This window comes from Marmota marmota, unplaced genomic scaffold, assembly GCF_001458135.2.
Source record: "Marmota marmota marmota unplaced genomic scaffold, marMar, whole genome shotgun sequence".
NCBI classification, from domain to species: domain Eukaryota; kingdom Metazoa; phylum Chordata; class Mammalia; order Rodentia; family Sciuridae; genus Marmota; species Marmota marmota.
This window is the reverse complement of record NW_026000240.1, coordinates 18,114,062-18,135,857: the sequence shown is the minus strand read 5'-3', so window position 1 is coordinate 18,135,857 and position 21,796 is coordinate 18,114,062. Positions and strand designations below refer to the sequence as shown.

General features: G+C 37.4%; 1 pseudogene; it reads left to right on the top strand.

Moving 5' to 3' along the window:
* The first annotated feature begins 2,971 nt into the window (after positions 1-2,971).
* The window catches only part of LOC125613618, a 61,615-nt pseudogene continuing 42,790 nt past the window's right edge, over positions 2,972-21,796 (top strand).

Here is a 21,796-nt window from a genome sequence, read left to right as displayed (position 1 = left end):
AGGGGAAATACTAAGGACTAAATTTGAGCAAATTATACTCCTTGCTTTTTTAGTTAGGTCAAAAAGAATTCTAATGTTATATATAACTAAAAAGAAACAATCAAAAATGTTGATCACCACTATTTACTGGAAAAACTGAATATTATAGATTTTTTTTTAAAAGGGGGGGGGAGAGAGAGAGAGAGAGAGAATTTTAATATTTTATTTTTTAGTTTTCGGTGGACACAACATCTTTGTATGTGGTGCTGAGGATCGAACACAGGCCACACGCATGCCAGGCGAGCGTGCTACCGCTTGAGCCACATCCCCAGCCCGAATATTATAGACCTTAACAGTAAACATAATATAAATATTTTTAAGTAAATCCCTTAATTTTGAACTTAATTAATCCTAAAAATTGGTTGAAAACTTTTTAAATAAAAATTGCTAGTAATGGGATAATGAAATCAAAACCCTTCCTTGGCAGAATTCTGACCATCCCAAATTGGGATTCCTGAAAAAGTAATTTGATTAAGTCATGGAACTGAATTTTGTGTCAGATTATCAGTCTTTCATCTTAGAATGAAAATGAAAGTTTTGTTTATTTACTAAAATCAGGTTGTTGGAACTCTTACTCCTTTGAATTGAAGTAATACTTCAACTCGGCTTTTGCCATATGTGAGAGAAAACAACAAAAGGACAATTCTAAAAATCAAAGAATTATTGACTAAGTAATTGTTAAAATCACAAGACTTTCCTAACTCTGGTTTTCTTTGCTGTTCTTCATGGAGATTTTTTATCTCATGTCCTGGTCTTCTGAATCTAAATTCAATTTCTTCTCCTAAGTAATTTATGTTTCTATAGAACTGACTTCTCTGGGGCATAATATTTTGATTGTTTTCTATCACTGCTCTTAAATTTTTTATGAGAGAAGGTGAAAGAGAGGAGAACATGACAAGCAATTAGAAAATCTTAGAATAATGAAATTATTATGTAAACTTTAACCCGCGATCACCCTACTTGGCCTCCATCTTCACCAAAGGAAAAAATTTTTTTAATCCACTATACAGAGAAGCAAGTAGGGTAAGATGCTAAAGCAATCTGCAAACAACAGCAAAGCACATTGCAAGCAGGTAAATAAAGCCGAATGAATGTTTGAATGGGTATTATTAGGTGTTAAAGTGGAGAATATAATCTGGGCTTCTTTCTTAATATTTGTACTTCCACTGAATTTATTGTTGATTACATTAAATATAAATAACTCATGATGCCCTTAAATTCTTTTTATGGGCAAGGATTCGCATTTGTTATTAAAATTCCAAATTTTTCGCTTTTATTCTTTTCCACCAAACTATGTGCTATTTAGTGACAGGACAAAGAGAAAAATCGTAACCCCATAGGGATGAGGAAACCATTCGCTTAAACTACTCTATTTATTCACTTAAATATCTGATACTTAATCCAGGCCTTGCCTTGAAATGTCATCTTTTCATTCTTCCAGTAATTATGTTTCAAACAAACATGAAATGTTTTCTATTTCTACACCTTGATGTATCCATTTACATGAGCTTCTGGGTTTAAAATCATATTAGTCTTATAAAACTTTTATTTTTGTTGGTTAACGTATACATTTTACACTTAGGAACAGGTGTAAACTCTGACATCTGGAACATCCATCAGAAAAGAATGTCCCCGAGGCACTCACACAAGAGGATCTCAATACACATGCACACAATAGCATTTCAAACAGATAGGTGCCCTTCTATCAGGGCACCAAATAAGAAAAATAGAAAGCATGAGCACAGAGCACATGACATAAAATGAAATACATATGTAGGGACTGACCATCATTTGCAGGGGTTAGGGCCCAATTCCATGGTGAAACTCAAGTCCATTTGACAATGGAAGATTTAACATTTAACAGCTAAGCACATAAAAAGGAATTCATAACAGAAAAACCTACATCAATTGGAGTGACCTTTCTCAGAGATATCTTTTACAGATTTTTCCTCCAGGCTGTGTCTTTTCTTTCTTGTTCTACCCTAGACCTTTTTCAATAGAGACTCTTTTCTTTCTTTCTTCATAGACGGCCCTTATGTTACCCTCTCTGTCTTAGGAGCCAGTCACCATCGTGGAAGACTTTGAGGTGATATTTTTTGCCCTGGTGTGGAAGATTTTTGGCGTTCCAGGATCTTTTGTATTGCATGGGACCCCTTCTTTTGGAAAGTTCGCTCAAATTGCGATGCTAAGGAAAAGTAATGTAAAAGACGGCCACCGTTGAATCTGTGAAAGTTCTCGAAACCTTGTTTTGTCATTTTTCTGTATTCGATCCCATTCGTAAAGGAAACTAAGAGACTCCTTTTTCTAGCTTTAACCCATGCACCCAAAGTCAAAACTTCAGAAGAGAGTCACAAATTTTATCTTGCAAGACCCAACAAGTGATGGGAACACCCTCATTATTCTAATAAGTTTGATTAATATTCACTTATGAATGAATTAAATATTATAGAAATAATAAATCCTTATTATGTTTTATTCTTGTTGAGATCTTTATTTGCAAGGCAATAAGAAAAGTTTTTGTTGGTGGTGGTATTGTATTTTAGTCATTATAGCTATACATAACGTTGGGGTCCTATATCTAAACCTTAAGTTGCATTTTAAAGAATAACCTTAAAGAGGTTTTTAACCTTAAAGAATACAGTTTTTGGAAAATGGTAAAAGAAAATATAATATTTGGGAAGTTTAATGACCAGTTCCCTCCTTTATGTATGCACTCAGAGGGTGTCAACCTTCATGTTCAGAGTGAGAACCGAATCTCAGGGAACATAAAAGGAGGGGATTCTGAAATTCTTAAATTTCATGTCTTAGTAACTCAAACATTATAGGATTTCTAGGGAACTTTTTGAAAGCAATGTCATTTCTGAGCTCAGGTTTTAAGTTCTTACTGAGACAACAGCATCCTCAAAGTATATTTTGCACAGAAGGCGTAAATATGGCAAGTCATTGCCCACAGGTAATGGCTTTGAAATTATGTAAGAATGACCAGTCCACTCATATTCAAGCATTTAGCTGTTCACACAGGCTTTGGAGTAAAGAGCTTGAAAAATATAAGGCCCATTATGGCAAAGATGTAGCTGAGAACTGCCTGCGTGGGAGCATCGTTGTGATGAGTCACAAAGCCCTCTGGGTTCTTCAGTCTCCCCAAAGTCCTTGCAAATGGTCAATGTGGTTATTTTCAGGAATAACACTGATTCATGTAAGAGACCTCAGTCCTTGACCTTGGTGTCATGCTGCCCAAACTGACATTTAGAGCTAATGCTTCCCTGGTCTCTCTAGTAGAAAGGTGAATAGATCCAAGTGCAAACTACAAAACAGCAGGCACAATTCTAGTGAAAAAAAAACTTATTTGGATCCAATTCACTTACTGCTGTTTATGATGATGAAGAAGATAGCCTGGTCTCAGATGGAAGGTTTTCAATGAAATACGGGCATGTGAATGGTGAAGGGGTTCTAGCCTGAGAGACCAAGTTGAGTTTAAACTAGGATTCAAATGTGTTTAAGAGTCTGGTGAGTCTAAATGTCTACTGGGATCTTCTTGCATTAAGGACTAGAGAATCTATTAGCAAAGAACAAATCCTTTTGGAAAAAGAAAGTGAGCATGCGTGTACACACACACACACACACACACACACACACACTTGCTTTGAGTTGCGAGAAAAAATGGAAAATTTGGGATATGGGTCAGATGTTACCTCTTGCCTCTCTTCCCTTAAAGAAATGTAGCAAAGAACTGTTGGAAAGTGTGTAAATAAAAAAGAGCTAATTCCCTGCCAGGCGTGGTGGCCCGTGCCTGTAGTCTCAGAAACTTGGGAAGGCCGAGGCCGGAGGATCTCAAGTTCAAAGCCAGCCTCAGCAAAAGAGAGAGGCTAAGCAGCTCAGTGAGACCCTGTCTCTAAATAAAATACAAAATAGGGCTGGGGATGTGGCACAGTGGTCGAGTGTCCCTGACTTCAATCCCCCTCTCCCCAAAAAGCTAATCCCCTAAACTCTCTGTAAAATATGGAAAACACACACACACACACATACACACACACACACCATAGCCTGGTAGTCTATGCAGTCCTGTGTAGAACTTTCCAAAATTTAGATAATTGTTTACCTCTGTGGTCACAGTACTAAAGCAGTAAACCATGTACCAGGAAGGACAAGAAAAGAACTAAGTCAGGGCTATTAGAAGACACAGCAGCTGAAGGGACGATTTTCAGCTACCCACATTAGTCATTCTCATGTCCTCTTGAGAAACTTGAGGGAAGATGAAACTTCTGAAATTTTATGGTTAGAGGCAAATTCAGAGAAATACTACTTCATACAGCCATCAAGCCATTTTCTTTATTCCTAGACTATTTTAATTAAAGAAATATGGGTTTCAGATACAGGCTGTTTGGGAATTTTCTCCTCCTTTATATTATTTTTATAACCCTCTCATTTTGGAAAGCCTGGGGTAATAGCCTGAGGAAGTTTTTGATAGAAGGCACTATTTAGAACACATGGCTTGAACAATTCTGCACTGTCAGTAAGAACTGGCTGGAGATGCAGTCTGACTTTAGGATTCTTTAAGGTTTTTCTCTCTAATCAATATATGGTAGCTAGTGATGATTGTTTTACCTGTTCGATGTTCTTTAATACAGGTGGCAACTCAGGAGACAGAAGCAGTAGAAGGACCATAGGGCAGCATGGGACGTCTTACGTTTCTGCATGATGTCATAAGACCAGCTGTGGACCCTTGGACTTTTGTCTGTACAAGCCATTAAAATCAGGGGTTAAGAGGTGTTGACCAAGGCCAAGGTTATTTATTTCTTTCCTTGACTTCTCAGTTGCCTATGTTGGTTATTTGAAAGGAAATAAAAATACCAGAATTTAGATTTTGTCTTCCTCAAAGAATATTCTTTTTTTTTCCCCCTCAAAGACACAGGATACCAAATATCTAATTTATGTAGCATTGTTTAAACATTAAATAGAAAAAAGTGGCCAAACATGACTGAACATCATGCTGATTGCATTAAGATCAGAAATAAATACTCAACGCGGGCCCTCTTGAATTTTTCTGTTTCATGATGAAGAAATAACACACTGACATTCCCCGCTAGCTGTCTTCAAATGAATACCTTTAACCAAACTACCCATGATTCAGTTAAAAATCATCCCAATTACAAGAAAAGTATCTCCCTAGTAGAATGGCTTTCACTAATGTGTTGAATTATTTCACTGTTTAAATGAAAAACACCATGTTTTCAACAGAACTTTAAGCATCTATTACAGCTGCACTTTAGTGAATGTTGAATTATTGTTGAATGAGTTTCCTATCAATAAATTTATTTTGGCTAGGTGTGGTGGCTCATGCCTGTAATCCCATGGCTTGGAAGGATGAGGCAAGAGGATGTCAAATTTGAGGCCAGCTCCAGCAACTTAACAAGGCCCTAATCAATTTAGCAGAACCCTGTCTCAAAATTTTAAAAAATAATCAAAAGGATTGGGGGTGGGGCTCAGTGGTCAAACAGTCTTGAGCTCAATCCCGTGTTCCCTCTCCAAAATAATAATAATAATAATAATTTTCTCTAACATCAGAAGTATACTTTCTTTTAAACCTCTCAGTCTGCCATGCGACCAGTGCTGGCTTCATTAAAGAAGGTAAACGCTAGGGAGTTTTAAATTAAAGAGACAAGACTGTAATTACCTTTAAAACCAGCTCCAGGACGGCTTCTCATAGCCACCTAAAGCGGTAGCGAGGTTTACAGAAGAGGCTAGGGAGAGAAAGAACAAGCCAGGGAGTGGACTTTCATTGGGGAACAAAAAATTCCAGGGAATATTCCATCCAATGAAGGTTAAGGGGGGGCAGCATCCCAAAGTCAGGGGTGATGATTGGGTCTTCAGGGCAGTGGACAGACACGCCTCTGCACGGACAAAGCCCTGGGACCTGGAGAAGGGTGGGGAAAGCTCTGACACAGCTGTGTCTAAGTGCCTCTCACCCAGCCAGGGAGGTAACTCAAATCACGTGCGAGGATGGCCTCCCATATCTCAGTTCCCCACCCCACCACCAAAAAAGAGAGAAATTTCAAAAATCTTTTCTTTCCAGAAAAGAATGAAATGTTTGCAAATAATTATGTTTAGAAAAGAAAGAAAGTGACATTGATTTGTTAAATCAATGAAAAAAATAAGTCCCATTTTTAACGTGTGCTGTTAGAGCTAAATTTTCTTATACTCCTTTTAAATGAGTGAGAGGAGAGATAATTGAGGTTGGGAATATAATGTGCTGAGAAATGCTCACGTAAAGAACACACCACCTCTGAGATTCTAGAAGTCTCTCATAGAGCTTAAAGATCTTGGGAAATATAGGATGGTATAATTCAATTTTATTCCCAGTGTGAAATAATTGTGATTAAATATAGTTTTATTATCTCTTAATAAAGCTCTAACTTCTCCTACAGCACTTGGATTTACGGCTAATCTGGAAAAACTATTCAGCTTAGAAAAGGGTGAATTCATTGTTTGAGAAAGCTCATTCTATTTACCAACAATGCAAACATATTTTTTACCCTCTTCAGAAGATATGACCAGTAGCAAGAGTTTATTTACTTTTCAATTTTGATTAAATTCACACAAGTGCATTGGGTGAAAATTGATTTTCGTTTCCCTTTTGTTAAACTGATAATCTTCCATACCCCCTGCACAAGGATCAAATGTGTGACTTCTTGTATGTGCGAAAATCATCCCTGACAGCCCTCTGAAAGTATATTGAGCACAAAAACATACACACAAAAAATGGTTCTTTGTATTACTATCATGTCACTCTTTATGTAACAATTGACACTGATAACACAATTGAGAAAAATGAAATAAGTATGGGGCAATTCTGAACTACCATCTTCTGAGGGTTAGAGACAGTATTTTTAGTTCATCATTTTTCATACTTTGTTTTCAGACATATATGAACATGTGTGTGTTTATAAAGGGATTATATGTATGCATGTATATCTACAAAGAGTTAAAAATGTACCATATCTTCATCCCGTGTCAAGCTGGTACCATCTCAGCAGAGTCTTGTACAGGAATAAATAGAGAGAGAGGGTTCTTGCTAACACACCATGTAGGCTCAGCATATAGACTTCCTGTTTGGCAGGAACGAAAAGACAAGAGTGGAAGCAGGGTTGAGTTTCCCCTTGTAAAAGAGGGTGAGGAGTGTGAGGATATGACATCAGACAACCAGACACTCACTTGCAGAATCTCCTACCTCCAGAGAGTGGGGGCAAGCACTGAGATCATTTATAATGGATATAGTGGAGTAGTTATGTGACCAGTGAATGTCAGAGATAGCAGATGGCCCCAAACTCGTGTTCTAAGCTAACATTTGTCAGGATTTTTTCTCTTCCTGCCTAAGCCTGTTTTTCAAGTTTTCCTTTGTAGCCCATGGTGTGCCTTCCAGGAACTTAGTTAACTAGAGTGGCCTCTATCACTCAGCCAAGATCCCATTCACATGGTACCTGACCCCCATGTGTTCTGGGAATTAACTCAGGATAGTTTAGGTCTGACATAGAAAAATAAAGGGCTTATGTAAGGTATGTTTCTAGAATTGGCAGCCTCTAAATGCATTACTTGTATAAACATATTTGATAGATATTTAGTTGGAAACTTGAAATTGCTTGTCTTTGATTATTTTTGATATTCACTTGTGAATTCATAGAGTTCACCTTAATAATAGAAATACTATTAATATTCCTATTATTAATAATATCATTAATAATAAGAATTATTAATGTTATTAATTAATATTATTAATTATTATCAATAATAGGAATATTTTACTGTGTTGAATAAATCATTGTAGGATACATTTTTGCCTTAGAAATTGAAGATTTTTTTTTCCATTCTAATATTCTTGTCTCGAAAAAGATACATGAATTCTGTGATTACCTTCAAAGTATAAGAATGTCACCTGGGATCCAGATAGAGCCTTTAATAATTAGAAAAGAAATAGACTTTGACTATGAAATATTTGGAAGGAATCATGATGCCTGTAATTCACCTACAGAACACACTTCCAATGAGAGCACTAATTTCAGCTTGTGTCCTTAAGCAGGACTGCTCCCTCTAAAGAAACGCTGGAAATATCTGATTAAACAGGTAGATGTGACTCATTTTCCAAACAATTTAGAACAAAATATCAAGAAAGCAGTGATTATTACTTTTCACCATCAAGGGAGCTGATATTAATGTGCCTTTGATACATGCTATCTTAGTCCTCACATAAAACTACTGGAAATATTGCTCTGCCCACTTAACACATGAAGTACTAAATCCTAGGAAGGTCAAATAATCTTCATGAGATGACAGAGTGCAGAGGCACAGCTAGGGTCCTAACCTAGCTCCCTCTAGCTCCAAAGTCCATGAGTATGAACATGGTTATTTGAATATAACTGGCTACTTGGATATTTTCCACAGAGGCGAAAGATTTTGATTTTCTTTTAATCCTTTGATGATAGTGTTTCTATCTCTACACTGTGGTTTATCCTAGGCTCTTTCATTTTCCTTCTTCACTATGCTCTGTCTTCTTTTGAAGAACAGACACTGCTGATCTGTCTGCTGAACCCATGATGGCCGTCTAGCTATGACATGTGGCCAAATTTTTTCCTAGCTATCAGTCAAACTGCTTGCATATTGCCTCTGGTGTGGGGGAAGAGAGAGGATGTACATAACACAAAACTGTTTGTTTTCCAAGTAATGGCACTGTGTCCATGGCTTCGTGATTCCTAAGCCTCTGATTTCTTCCCTCCACACATGCCAACACAATACCCCAAACACTCCAATTAGGCTTTGATTAATTAAACCAAGACTTGTTACATTGAAATAAATAAGCCAGTTCACAGCCAGGATATATTTGCTAGGTTCTAGCCAAGTCTACTGTGGCTTCTAGAGCTTACCAATTTGTATCTCAAAAAGATAAGGTCAGGTGAAAATATCCATGACAATGTAAGTAGTTTTCTGTTTCCATGGTCCTTACAGAAACTGTAGGAGATACTGCATTCTCAGTCCCTATCCCTATCCTTATATTTGAAACCCAAGTTTGCAGTCCTTGAATAGTAGGTATTTGTCTTAAAAAATGTTTACATTTGTCTGATAGATGAATTGATCTTAAAAGAATTTTAACCAAAATATTGTCTGATGTAGGGACAGATAGTTTGTTATGACCTTTGTAATGTAGAAAACATCATTGCTTAGAAAGGATGTGATGAGCGACCCACTGGCAGAACAGGCCCAGTAACCCGTGGAGGGGCAGAGCTGCCCCACGCGCCTGCAAGGTAGGCGGACCTGTGACCCACCAGCAGAACAGGCCCAGCTGCCTGCGGAGGGGCAGAGCCGCCCCGCCCCCCCCGCGCCTCAAAGGTAGGGGGAACTGCGACCACCAACAGAACAGGCACAGTGGCCCACGGAGGGGCAGAGCCACCAGCCGCACCTGCAAGGTAGGCGGACCTGCGACCCACCAGCAGAACAGGCCCAGCGGCCTGCGGAGGGGCAGAGCCGCCACCCCGCGCCTGCAAGGTAGGCGGAACTACGACCACCAACAGAACAGGCCCAGCGGCCCGCGGAGGGGCAGAGCTGCCAACCACGCCTGCAAGGTAAGGGAACCTGCGACCCACCGGCAGAACAGGCCCAGCGGGCCGCTAGCGGTAGACACATCGCCCCGGTTGGGGGAGGGACAGAGCCGCCACCAGCACCTGCAAGGTAGACAGACCTGCAACCAANAGAGCCCTAATATCCAGAGTATACAAAGAACTCAAAAAATTAAACAATAAGAAAATGAATAACCCAATCAACAAATGGGCCAAGGATCTGAACAGACACTTCTCAGAGGAGGACATACAATCAATTAATAAGTACATGAAAAAATGCTCACCATCTCTAACAGTCAGAGAAATGCAAATCAAAACCACCCTAAGATACCATCTCACTACAGTAAGATTGGCAGCCATTATGAAGTCAAACAACAACAAGTGCTGGCGAGGATGTGGGGAAAAGGGTACACTTGTACATTGCTGGTGGGACTGCAAATTGGTGCAGCCAATTTGGAAAGCAGTATGGAGATTTCTTGGAAAGCTGGGAATGGAACCACCATTTGACCCAGCTATTCCCCTTCTAGGTTTATTCCCTAAAGACCTAAAAAAGAGCATGCTACAGGGACACTGCTACATCGATGTTCATAGCAGCACAATTCACAATAGCAAGACTGTGGAACCAACCTAGAAGCCCTTCAATAGACGAATGGATAAAAAAAAAATGTGGCATTTATACACAATGGAGTATTACTCTGCATTAAAAAATGACAAAATCATAGAATTTGCAGGGAAATGGATGGCATTAGAACAGATTATGCTAAGTGAAGCTAGCCAATCCCTAAAAAACAAATGCCAAATGTTTTCTTTGATATAAGGAGAGTAACTAAGAACAGAGTTGGGAGGAAGAGCATGAGAAGAAGATTAACATTAAACAGGGGTGAGAGGTTGGAGGGAAAAGGAAAGAGAAGGGAAATTGCATGGAAATAGAAGGAGACCCTCATGGTTATACAAAATTACATACAAGAGGAAGTGAGGGGAAAGGGGAAAAAAACAAGGGGGAGAAATGAATTACAGTAGATGGGGTAGAGAGAGAAGATGGGAGGGGAGGGGATGGGGGTTAGTAGAGGATAGGAAAGGCAGCAGAATACAACAGACACTAGTATGGCAATATGTAAATCAGTGGATGTGTAACTGATGTGATGCTGCAAACTGTATCCGGGGTAAAAATGGGAGTTCATAACCCACTTGAATCAAAGAGTGAAATATGATTTGTCAAGAACTATGTAATGTTTTGAACAACCAACAATAAAAATTAAAGAAAAAAAATAGATAAAAAAAAGAAAGGATGTGATGATAAGGTCCTCGTCCCCATAATAATCTCTGGCCTTTAGGAAAACCCAAACTTGTGTTAGCTCTTTGATGGGACAGGAAAAGTAAGGTGGAGGGATATAAAGGAAGAATGCTACAATGTACCACTGAGTAAGAATTCCTCTCTGTTATTCACCTGAATACCACAATATAATATCAGTTCAGAAAATATATTTCAGGAGGGATTTCCAGGATACAGAATGACAATCTACTCATGCAAATTAGTTGTATTATCTAATAGCTGCTAAAGCATCTCCAAAATAAAAATATTCTGTAGGATGATTGTTTTGGTATTATCTTAATTTACTTCTTTTTTGTATAAAAAGAATTGGGGGTGAATAAATGAAAGCATAATACACAAAATCCAAAGGGCTCCTTAGAACCTTATTCTGGTTCTTGTCCAATCAGAAAAGATCAGTTGCACATAACTTTTTATCATGCCCACTTGCAATACAAACCTTTACATTTAGGTCATGTTTAGCAAGGTTCTCTTCTTCACTCTGTGTGGGCATGTGTGTGCGTATTTGTGTTTGTGAGAGAAAGAGGAGAGAGAGAGAGAGAGAAGAAATTATAGAGATAAAGGGCATTGGTATCGCTCATTAAGGCTCCACTCTCAGGATCTCATCACCTCCCCCAGATCCCACCTTCTAACACCATCACCTTGGAGGTTAGCATCTTAACATGAACCATTTGTGAGAACAGAAACATTGAGCCCTTAGTGCTTAAACACATATCCACACAACTTGTACACTGCTACTAATGTGTCCATCATCTTCTTTTTTTTTAATTCCTTACCATCAGTCTGGATGAAAGAAATGAAGAGTGCAGTTCACAAGAATATACTTTTATTTAGTCCACAAATATTAACTGATTACCTCTGACATTTTCCTAGGCATTTTTGATATTAAAAACAAGGTAATCAGGGCTGGGTTTGTGGCTCAGTGTAGAGTGCTTGCCTAGCATGCATGAGGGCACTGGGTTTGATCCTCTGCACCACATAAAAATAAAATAAAGATATTGTGTCCACCTAAAACTAAAAAAATAAATATTAAAAAAACACAAGGTAATCGTCTGTGGTGACATATACCTATAGTCTCAGCAACTGAGACAGGAGGATTGCAAGTTCAAAGTCAGTCTTAGCAACTTGGGGAGGCCCTAAGCAACTTAGGAAGACCCTGTCTCAAAATTAAAAAAAAAAAAATTAAAAAAAGAAATGAGCTGAGGATGTGGCTCAGTGGTTAAGCGCCCCTGGATTCAATCCCTGGTACCAAACAAACAAAAACAAACAAGGTAATGGAAAGGAGATTACAGTGTATTAGGGAATATAGTAATCAAATAATTACATAAATATAATTCAAGCTCTCATGAATCCTATAAAGAAAAATAGCATGGAATTATAGAATCATACAGGAGCTAGTACAGGGGGTCAGAGTCAATTTTCCCCAGAGCCATATTTGAGCTGACATATGAAGGTTTTTCGGCTCTCCAGGAGTTAACCAAGCAAAAGAGCTGGAAGATGGGAGAAACTCTGCTAGACAGACAGCGTGGATAAAGACCTGATGTGTTTCCAGCATTTGAAAGAAAGCCAAGGTATCTGGAGAGCACCGATTAAGAGGAAGGGGTTCCAGATGGTAGTGGATGAGTGAGATGCTGAAACCATCTTTTGGAGTTCCCTGAAGGAAGGCAAAGAACAGAGGTCTTCGAACACAGCCGTGGGAAACTCTGAAGAAGAAGAGGTGCCAGGTTTAAAGAGGATTACTCTGTTCTAATGTAGGACAAGAAATCATAAGGGAGTGAGAGAGAAAATCAGAGATTGTTAGGAGTTGAAATTTTGCCCCATGTTGGGCGAGGTGGACAGGATATAGGAAAAACTAGCTCTCCACTCCAGCTCACAATGAAGGTGAGCCTCTGAACTAGTAGCCATGTCTCTTCTCAACCCGTTCAAGGCCTATGTGGCAGAGAGGCCTGCATGAACCCCTGTGGTATGGAAACAGCCTCTCTTGACATGATGGTGACGCAAAGGAACCCAAAAGGCACTGGTAGCTGGAACCCTGTAGTTCTGTGGAGTTTAGAGCAAAGGTAACTTGATTTAGAATTCAGATTTATCCCTTCAATCACATGGGACCATCTATGAACTATTTGACCTGTTCAAGACTTGAATTACTTAGCCTGTTGTTGGTTGGGCTTGAAATATACACCACCACCTTGTGCAAAGGTCTCCTCAAGGATTAACAGGAGGTCGTTAGTGCACAAGACCTAGCAGAGGTGATAGGTGACACCCTATGTGTCTACTACAGTCACTGAAATAATCAGAAGTTCCACCCACGGCATTTTTAGGTCTGTTAATAGTACTTCCTTATAAACCACATCATTAAAATGTATCATATATTTTTGACTCAAATTATTTACCATTTTCAAGCAATTTCAGTTATTCCAATTATGTGAAAAATGGCAACCAAGGTAGAAATTAAATCTTATTCTTCTACTTAACAAAAACATCTAGCATATGAGAATTATGCTGGACAATGACTTGATTGATAATTGTAATACATTCATATAATTTTAAAGTATTTAATCTAGTAAAAGTGATTTCATTACTATTAAATGCTGAATTCTCTTGTTACCTCCTTTACCAAAAAGAAGAAAAAGGAAAACAAAATAGTTTAGACTCTAATATAATAGAAGTCAGACTCTATAGAAGGAAGCAGTTTCATATTTTTGTTTCAGAATTTCTTCTTATTTTGCCCATTGAGATAAACATGGTAGCTGTTAGAAGTGGGGAGAGATAGAAGTTTGTCAATACTCTAATAGTATCCATCCAGTAAGAGAAAGCCATAATTCCAATACGCACTGAGTGCCTATGTCTTCTCCATCCTACCACATTGCCTTCTGGGCCTTCTGGAGCAGCTACCAAGAAGAGGAGAATCTTGAATTCCCTCTGCACACTCTCTCTGTGAGCCTCACTAAATCTGGAATCTTAGAACATGGCTGAGAACTTCTCCTCAACGCAAAAGCTTCATCAAGGTCCTCACATCCTCAATAGAATTCAAAAGCAAACAAAAATTCAGGACCACAAATAGTATACAAAAATTCTGAAAATAAGCAAACATCAATAATTTTTCACCCCTTCATTCTTCTTTCATGTATTTATCTCAGGGTAAAGTGCTCTCACAAGGAGTTACTAGGAAATATTTAACCATAATGCCTAAATATCTGCTAACCAAGCAGTAGGAGTAATGTATATGATCCTTAATGACAGGCATGTTTCCCCCCTAGCTGCTGTTTAAAGCCACATAAGACCTAGTTATTGTGGAATATACTAATAACAGACTCCCTTTTTTTTTCCTTTGGCCCATATAGACCTATTTGGGAAAATGTGACATTTATCCAGATGTTTAGTCAAATGCACGCTAATTAAGCTGTATATGCTTATAAAGAAAACAAAGTAGTTTAGACCAAAAATTACTTGAAATCTTGTCTGGAAGAGAGACTTGCCAGATTGACTTAAATAATATTCTGAGACTTGATTAAAACATTGTTTTCTACAATTTAAAAATTTTAATGACGGGCAGAGAATATAGCTCAGTGGTAGAGTGAAGGTCTAGCTTGTGTAAGGCCTTGGGTGTACTGGAAAAAAAATAGAAATCACAATATTTCTAAGCCTTAACTCTATATGTTACTGTATCTGTGCGAAGAAGTAATTTGTTTTTTATTTCTGAAACAGAAACTACTTTTAAGTGTTGATTAATGCAAATTTTAATTTACAAAATGACAGTATAGGAGGTGTCAAGCAGAAAGAGAGGTTAATTTAAAAGTGACTTCATGAGTTCTTCCCTTAGGATCCCAAATTACAAGATCCCAGTGACAATGACTCGTGGTGTTCCAGGCACAAGGAGGGTTCTATTCTCAGAGGCTACTGGTTAGAGAAATTACCAACTCTTCTGCAAAGTTCTTCTCCTTTACCTTTAATAATAAACCTCATGAGTTTGTAAGTCAGGAAAATCTTTAAACACAATTTCTGTATCTCGCTCATTTATATACAAGCCTCACAAATGACCTGGCTATATAAGATAGCATAACATGGCCAGGTGACATCTAACTATCAACATGTAGAACACAAAAAGCCTACAGAACAACAAAAGTAAGAGGTTGTTTTTTCTTTAATCAGGAGTTATTTTCTTCTCCAACTTTGCTGTCACAGAAAAGAATCAACTTAGGAAAATTCACTGGAATCATCCAGTAAATGTTTTAACAGAGACAAAATAGAATCGTTTAAAAGTCATTGCTTGACAATAGACTGTTTGGAAATTTTCAAATATCTTATAAGAAGGAGAAAAGTGTATTTCTTTAAATGCATGTAGTACAATAATGCTTTTAGTGGAAAAAAAAAATCTACACTATCCCAGGAAATCAATCTTTGCTCCTTGTATGGAAGATGATGTGTTTGTAGATGACACCTTAATGCTGTCCATTCTGAGGCACAGTGGGAGAACGCAGTTACCAGTAACTATTCTCTCCCCTGGCATTCTTTTGGTGGCCTGGCAGACAGACTGTGACATCACTGGTGGAGCTGTGGATATAATGTAAAGGTCATCTCTAGCATTGATCTGAGGTCGGGGAAGATTCTGAGCACTATGAGACATTCTTCAAGTGCTTTACACATACTGGGCCATAGAATCCACTTACAAATGTGTTTTCATTGTACTTCTAGTCAATGATAGAATTAGATGGATTTGCACTTTGATGTAGAGTTAAGAGGAAAACTGTTAGTACTACTAACCCTTTTATGCGCACACGAAAATCTGTATTTTCTTATCAGGAAAATGCAAAATAATATTTTTTGCACTTGCTTTAAAATAAGCAATATATATGCGTACACAGACACACAGACACACACCACACACACACACACAGACACACACACACACACACACACACACACATATATATATAATCTGAACAATGCCATGTGTCATAGCTCCTATACTCTCAAAAAAAGATTCACTTAAAAAAAACAATTTGATAATAGCTTTACATAGTAAACTGGAGTGGTGGGATAATATAGTTAGGATACTAAGTAAATAAATCAGAAAGGAAATTCAAAGAAGCATTAATTTCTGACTTACAATGTTTTTAAGGTCAGGCTCATCAATTCAAACAGTATTGAAGTGTTTGAAGTTGATTCGAAACTGTGAGGAGAGTTCAAAGCAAATATTCTCCTTTTTGTTTGGATGATGGCTTCCTCTGGTTCAATCTGTCAATAATCCAAACCTACTAAGAGCTAATTCAAAATAGTTTCCATATATTCATTGAGTAATCCTAAGTATTTGGAGTCTTTAAAACAATTGTTTCTTGAAAACTCATTCTTCTTCAAGTTAAATTGGAGGCTTTTTAAACTAGATCATAGAAAAGGATTAGAAATTTGAAAATTGGAGGGTAGGTGGATAAAAATTATACCAGCTATGAGAACTATGGGAACTTTTGATGTCGCCTTTTGTGCAAACAGTGGCCTCTGTACATTCAGTACTCATTTTGGAGAGCAGCAGATATGTGATGGTGGTTCCCACTTGTATTAGAAAGGGTAGAGAACAGGTAGGGCCGCACCTGATGCTTAGAGTGTGTTCTTCCTGTTTCAACCTGGCACCCGCTCCTTCTTCTTCCCAGCAGGGGTTAAGTGTAATATTTGTTCTCCACTCAGACTTATATCATCTCCCTGGATTTGGATATCTGACCACCAACAACCTGTCTTTCAATGGCTCCTCCCATGGGAATAGGTGGTGCCCACAGCTGCTGAGCCTCACTTTGGCATTTTCTGTCTGTTTCAATCCAGACAGGACAAAGGTTTTTAGTCTGAAAAATCAGAGACTGAGAAATAACTTTTAAGCGATGCAAGGAGTGAAGTAGTTTGCAACTTTCATTTTATGATGACATATTAGAATAGAGGTAGCAGAAGGCAGGAAACTCAAGTGTGAGCCTTGGGAATGCCCATAGAGTTTTATGACTTAGGAAAATTCTGGAAAAGAATGTGCCATTTAGCACACTATGAAATATATATCCAGAGATGAAGTCTGAAACATAGGCAAAGTAGTCCAACGAAGGTCACTAAAGAAAATAGAGATTCCTAATCAACAATTTGATAAGAGGAAATATGTTCATTCAATGTACATTGTCAATGATGGCTGTAAAAGAAAAAATAAAATATATACATATATATTTAAGAAATATACTAGTGGATATAAAAATCTCTAAGTGTAATTTTAAGAACTGGATGGACATTGGAGCATATATGGAAAAATCAGACCCTAGAATCCAGTCAACATTTTATTACTTAAAATATAAAATATTAAAAAGCAGATTTTGTAACCGTATGGTTCATGGCTTATCTTTTCTTAGTTTAAGGAAATTATCTTCATTAAAACTTTTTACTAAATTAACATTTGTATTTGAATGAAGGCCTACATGTTCTTGCCTACCATACTTAACCCTATGTATTCACTGTTGGCCAGGTTAGAAGGCTTAGGTGTGTGAACTATCATCCAATCTCAGGAGCTGAACCCACACAGATGTGGTCCCTCTTCTCCTCCTACTTTCCTCTTCCAGAGGGTGCTACAACAGGGGCAATCACAGGCTCATTGTCAGGGGTACCAGTACACATCACACCCAATTATTATAAGCCTTTATTATTGCTTCAGTTCTCTTAAAATCTATAATTAAAAGGTTAGGTTCATTGATAAAGAAAATGTGGTACATATATAAAATGGAATATTACTCAACCATAAAAAATAATGAAATAATGGCTACAGTTAATGGATAGAACTGAAGACTATCAGTCTAAGCGAAATAAGCCAGTCCCAAACAACCAAAGGCTGAATGTTCTCTCTGATATGCAGATGCCAACACACAATAAGGAAGGGGGGTGTGGGAGGGAAGAATAGAAGTACTTTAGATCAGACAAAGGGGAATGAAGGGAAAGGAGGGAGAATGATAATAGGGAAGACAGTAGAATGAATCTGATCTTACATTTCTATGTTCATATATGAATACCTATCAGTTAAACTCCACATGATGTACAGCCAAAAGAATGGGAAATTATATTCTATGTATGTATAATGTGTCAAAATACACTCTATTGTCATATATAACTTAAAAAAAGTATAGATGTGTAAATGTAAAAAGTAAAAATATGAAAAGCAATAAAGAATACAAATACAAAAAAGTTAGGTTAAAATCACCAGTAAATATATTCCTGAGTGTATATTATCTATTAGCGATTTTATTGAAGTTAAAGGGAATTTTAGAAAATGTAGACTTTTTAATGGAGGGTAGAAAGGAAAATAGTTTCACATATGATGAATAATAATAAGTAGCTTGACTTGAACTGTTTCTAAGTTCTAGGTCCCTGGCACACTTGTTTGTCAACATCATGCTATCGAGTGATAGAGAGATTTTACCTTTGTACAGTTGCCCCCAAACAGATGATCATAAGTTCAGACACAAACCTGAGAACTCAAAGCCTCTTTCCTCTTTTTTTTTTTTTAACCAGTTTTTTGAAGGCTGTTTGGCATACCACGAAACCACCTGTTTCAAGTATACATTTCAATGATTTTCATATTTTACTGAGTGATTCAATCATCACCATATATCAGTTCTAGAATATTATGCTCCAAAAAAGATCCCTCATGTTTATTTTCATTTAACTCTCCTTTCTGCCATGAGCCGTGGGCAACCACTGATCTACTTTTTGTTTATAAAGTGATCTTTCCTGAACATTTCCTGTAAATATGGTATTACACTATGTGGTCTCTTGGGTCTGACCTCTTCCACTAGGTGTAGTGTTTGAAGTCCACCCATGTAGCATCCAGAGTTCTTTCTTTCTTTTTTTTTATATTTTTGCTGAACACTATTCTGTTGTTTGGTGTATTATTTTGTTTTTCTACTTCTTATTTAATAGAAATTTAGTACCCCCCCACACTTTTTGTAACCTAAGTGCCCCTCAACAGATGAATGGATAAAGAAAATATGGTATATATACACAAGGGGATATTACTCAGCCTTAAAGAAGCATGAAATGATGGCTTTTGTTGGTAAATGGATGGGGCTGGAGAATAGCATGTGGTGTGAAATCCCCCCAAAACAACAGCCAAATGTTTTCTTTGATATGTGGATGCTAATTCACAATAATGGGGAGGGGGTGACTAGGGAAGAATAGAGGTACTTCAGATTAGGTAGAGGGGAGTGAAGGGAGGAGAGAAGGTATGGGCGTAGAAAGGATAGTAGAATGAATTGGACATTATTATCCTATGTGCATATGTGAGTACCCGACTTGTGTCACTCTTCATCACGTACAACCAGAACAATGAGAAGTTATAATCTATTTATGTGTGATGTGTCAGAATGCATTCTACCATCATGTGTAACTAATTAGAACAAGTTAAAGAACTAATACTGCTATGAAGATTTGCAAGTAAGTCTTTGGATAAAAATGTTCTAATATCTTTTGGGTAGATATCTAAGTTTGGAATTGTTGGGTCATGTGATTATTTTGTCTTTAACTTTTTGAGGACTGATAAATTGTTCTTCAGAAGGGTTTCTCTACCTTATGTTGACTCCAGTACCTTAGGAATGTTTATTCTTTTCTACAGAGTCCACAACATTTTTTACCATCTATTTTATTAACTGTAATCACTCTAGTGGGCGTGAAATGGTATGTCATTATGGCTTTAATTTGCATTTATCTAATAACTGATGATATAGAGTATATTTTTGTATGCTCATTAGTCACTCATGTATCTTTGTTGGTGATATTCTTTGTTCACTTTGATTGGGTTGTTTGTCTTCTTATTGTCTTTGGAGAGGTCTTTATAAAAACTGAATACAAGACTTGAAGTGAATACATGTTTTACAAATATTTACCCCCAATTCATTACTTCTTTTTCTTTTTCTTTGGGAGCGGGGGTTACTGAGGATTGAACTCAAGGGCACTTGACCAATGAGCCACTTCTCCAGCACTACTTTATATTTTATTTAGAGACAGGGCCTCACTGAGTTGCGTAGTGCCTCATTTTTTATGAGGTTGGCTTTGAACTTGCAATCCTCTTGTCTCAGCCTCCCAAACTGCTGGGATTACTGCTTGTGACAATCCTACCCATCGTCTTTTTCTTTGTTGTGGTCTATTTTGAAGTGCAAATGTATTTCTTATGTCTGTCATCAACGTTTTTCTTTTACTTACCTTGTTTTTGGTGATATATAAATGGAAATGTAAATATGTATTATTCACACAGTAAATATATGCACACACATTAGAAATCTTTGATTAATTCAAATTGAAAATTAATTCAAATTGAAAATTCTCTTAATTTCTAAAATTTGCATTTTGTTAACATTGTACATTTTTATCATTGTGGGTTTATGAGCCTGTACTTATTGAATCAATAAATCCTTAAAGAATCACATACAGTCTTTTACTTTTTAATCATCTCAGTATGATTAAAGAAATATTAAGAATTTTTAAATACATAGATACTTCCCACTACTTAGTTTGGATATAAGGTGTCCCCTGCCAAAAGCTCATGAGTTAATGCAGGAATATTCAGAATCAAAATGCTTAGATTATGAGACTTCAATCTGATCCGTGGATTAATCCATTTGCTGGTTTAAAATTTTGAGAGGCCTAATGAACTAGGTGGTAACTCTAGGCAGTAGGGTCTGGATGGAGAAAAGAGGACACTGGGTATGTGCCCTTAGGGTTTATATATGTCCTTGGCTGCTGGTGCTCTCTCTGCCCTGGCTGCCAAGAGTGGATCAGACTTACTCAGCCACCCTTTCACCATGATGTTCAGCCTCCTCTCAGGCCCAGAGCAATGGAGTTGGCTGACCATGCACCGAACCTCTGAAACTGTGAGCCCCAAGAAAGCCTTTTCTTCTCCTAATTGCTCGTCTGGTGTTTTGATCACAGCAACACAAAGCTACCCAACACACACACACACACACACACACACATTCTTGATTTATTTAATGTTTTAAAGTTCTGAAGTAAAACAGTTTGCATTTTTAAAATAATCATAGCTAATAGATTGGGGATGTAGTTCAGTGGTAGAGTATTTGCCTAGTATCTACTACATGTGAGATCCTGAGTTCAACACTCAGAATGGCAAAAATGATGATGATGATGATGATGATAATAAAAAAAAATAAAAATAATAATATATTTTTTAAAAAAATTAGATCATAGTTGAAGCAATGTGTTAATATTTGTTGTCATTTTTTAACTCACAGGGTATAGAGGGAACATTTTGTAATAACATTATCTCTTTCACTGCTTGATCCAGTGTAAATCCAGGGTTTTAATAATGATCTAATAATACAGAAATTCAAAACTGTTTCTGCTAAAAATGAGATATGTTCATAGACAGCAGTCTTTTCCGGAAATTGTTGCTTGTTTTTTGTCTAGCTCTCTATTTCCTTTGAATCCTCTTACTTAAAAGTTTATATGTTTGGTAGGGGAAAGACATCCTCAAATGGTACTAAGAGAACACATTGATTATAAAATTGAGTCCTCCTTTACTCTGCTGGGTTGATTTGCCTGGGTTCCTTGGATATAATGTGGACCACTGGACCCTTAGGGGCACTTTCCTAGGTAACTGCATGGGCAAAGGTGAATTACCCATAATCATAGTTTACTGGCTCAAACAAAACACTATTTGTGAGCATCAAGACCAAAACTTTCAACAGTTTTAAGGACTTAAAAGAGGCATGTGATAAATGGGATTTAAAAGTAAATTAACCCCACAAACAGTTCTCTGTGGCCTACACCCCCACTGTAAATATTTCTAGATCTATCA